The sequence below is a fragment of the Eucyclogobius newberryi genome, unplaced genomic scaffold, assembly GCF_026437365.1.
Source record: "Eucyclogobius newberryi isolate DKJ021-1_F unplaced genomic scaffold, fEucNew1.0.hap1 SCAF_272, whole genome shotgun sequence".
Lineage (NCBI taxonomy): Eukaryota > Metazoa > Chordata > Actinopteri > Gobiiformes > Gobiidae > Eucyclogobius > Eucyclogobius newberryi.
In genome coordinates this window covers 72,501-75,000 of record NW_027315915.1, presented here as the reverse complement: position 1 = coordinate 75,000, position 2,500 = coordinate 72,501, and positions in this window count along the sequence as shown.

Sequence of the window (2,500 nt, the reverse complement as noted above, 5' to 3'; positions counted from 1 at the left end):
GAGACCATGCCCAGCCAGAGTGGCCCTTCCCCGGGGTGAGTCTGGGGAGAGTGGGGGGTGGCTCTGGAGGGCCTCCGGGGGTTCCAGGGGTTCCAGGGGTTCCAGGGGGTGCTCGGTGGAGGCCATGCCCAGCCAGAGTGGCCCTTCCCCGGGCAGAGTCTGGGGAGAGTGGGGGGTGGCTCTGGAGGTGCTCCGGGGGCTCCAGGGGCTGCTTGGTGGAGACCATGCCCAGCCAGAGTGGCCCTTCCCCCGGGTGAGTCTGGGGACAGTGGGGGGTGGCCCTGGAGGGCCTCCGGGGGTTCCAGGGGGTGCTCGGCGGAGGCCATGCCCGGCCAGAGTGTCCCTTCCCCGGGCAGAGTCTGGGGAGAGTGGGGGGTGGCTCTGGAGGTGCTCCGGGGGCTCCAGGGGTTCCAGGGGGTGGTCGGCGGAGGCCATGCCCAGCCAGAGTGTCCCTTCCCCGGGGTGAGTCTGGAGGAGAGTGGGGGGTGGCTCTGGGGGTGCTCCGGGGGCTCCAGGGGGTGCTCGGCGGAGGCCATGCCCAGCCAGAGTGTCCCTTCCCCGGGGTGAGTCTGGAGGAGTGGGGGGTGGCCCTGGAGGTGCTCCGGGGGCTCCAGGGGCTCCAGGGGGTGCTCGGTGGGGGCCATGCCCAGCCAGAGTGTCCCTTCCCCGGGGTGAGTCTGGAGGAGTGGGGGGTGGCTCTGGAGGTGCTCCGGGGGCTCCAGGGGGTGCTTGGTGGAGACGGTGCCCAGCCAGAGTGGCCCTCCCCCGGGGTGAGTCTGGGGAGAGTGGGGGGTGGCTCTGGAGGGCCTCCGGGGGTTCCAGGGGCTCCAGGGGGTGCTTGGTGGAGGCCATGCCCAGCCAGAGTGTCCCTTCCCCGGGGTGAGTCTGGGGTGAGTGGGGGGTGGCTCTGGGGGTGCTCCGGGGGCTCCAGGGGGTGCTCGGCGGAGGCCATGCCCAGCCAGAGTGGCCCTTCCCCGGGGTGAGTCTGGGGAGAGTGGGGGGTGGCTCTGGGGGTGCTCCGGGGGCTCCAGGGGCTCCAGGGGGTGCTCGGTGGGGGCCATGCCCAGCCAGAGTGTCCCTTCCCCGGGGTGAGTCTGGAGGAGTGGGGGGTGGCTCTGGAGGTGCTCCGGGGGCTCCAGGGGGTGCTTGGTGGAGACCATGCCCAGCCAGAGTGGCCCTCCCCCGGGGTGAGTCTGGGGAGAGTGGGGGGTGGCTCTGGAGGGCCTCCGGGGGTTCCAGGGGCTCCAGGGGGTGCTTGGTGGAGGCCATGCCCAGCCAGAGTGTCCCTTCCCCGGGGTGAGTCTGGGGTGAGTGGGGGGTGGCTCTGGGGGTGCTCCGGGGGCTCCAGGGGGTGCTCGGCGGAGGCCATGCCCAGCCAGAGTGGCCCTTCCCCGGGGTGAGTCTGGGGAGAGTGGGGGGTGGCTCTGGGGGTGCTCCGGGGGCTCCAGGGGGTGCTTGGTGGAGACCATGCCCAGCCAGAGTGGCCCTTCCCCGGGCAGAGTCTGGGGAGAGTGGGGGGTGGCTCTGGAGGTGCTCCGGGGGCTCCAGGGGTTCCAGGGGGTGCTCAGTGGGGGCCATGCCCAGGCAGAGTGTCCCTTCCCCGGGGTGAGTCTGGAGGAGTGGGGGGTGGCTCTGGAGGTGCTCCGGGGGCTCCAGGGGGTGCTTGGTGGAGACCATGCCCAGCCAGAGTGTCCCTTCCCCGGGGTGAGTCTGGGGAGAGTGGGGGGTGGCTCTGGGGGTGCTCCGGGGGCTCCAGGGGGTGCTTGGTGGAGACCATGCCCAGCCAGAGTGGCCCTTCCCCGGGGTGAGTCTGGGGAGAGTGGGGGGTGGCTCTGGAGGGCCTCCGGGGGTTCCAGGGGTTCCAGGGGGTGCTCGGTGGAGGCCATGCCCAGCCAGAGTGGCCCTTCCCCGGGCAGAGTCTGGGGAGAGTGGGGGGTGGCTCTGGAGGTGCTCCGGGGGCTCCAGGGGCTGCTTGGTGGAGACCATGCCCAGCCAGAGTGGCCCTTCCCCCGGGTGAGTCTGGGGACAGTGGGGGGTGGCTCTGGAGGGCCTCCGGGGGCTCCAGTGGCTCCAGGGGGTGCTCAGCGGAGGCCATGCCCAGCCAGAGTGGCCCTTCCCCGGCCTCATATGCGGCAGAGTGCGGGGTGAGCAAAATGGGTTAAAATGGGTTAAAATGTGAAAAAAAAAAAAAAAAAAAAAAAAAAAAACACCAAAATGAGCAAAATGAAATAATCCCCTATCATCAGTGCACTGTTTGACCCCTGAAAAGCACTCCCCTGGGGCCTGGAGGTGATCTGACCATCAGAGTATAGCACCCTATGCCCCTGAGGGACTTAGAGTAAAAACCGAAATAGTACACTATTCCCGAAAAGACTCTGTCGTTTTTCGGCAATAGTACACTATACCCATCGACTCTGTCGTTTTTCCGGGCCGTAGTACGAAGTTGTGAGCAAAAGGGGTGAAAATGGGTTAAAATGTGAAAAAACACCAAAATGAGCAA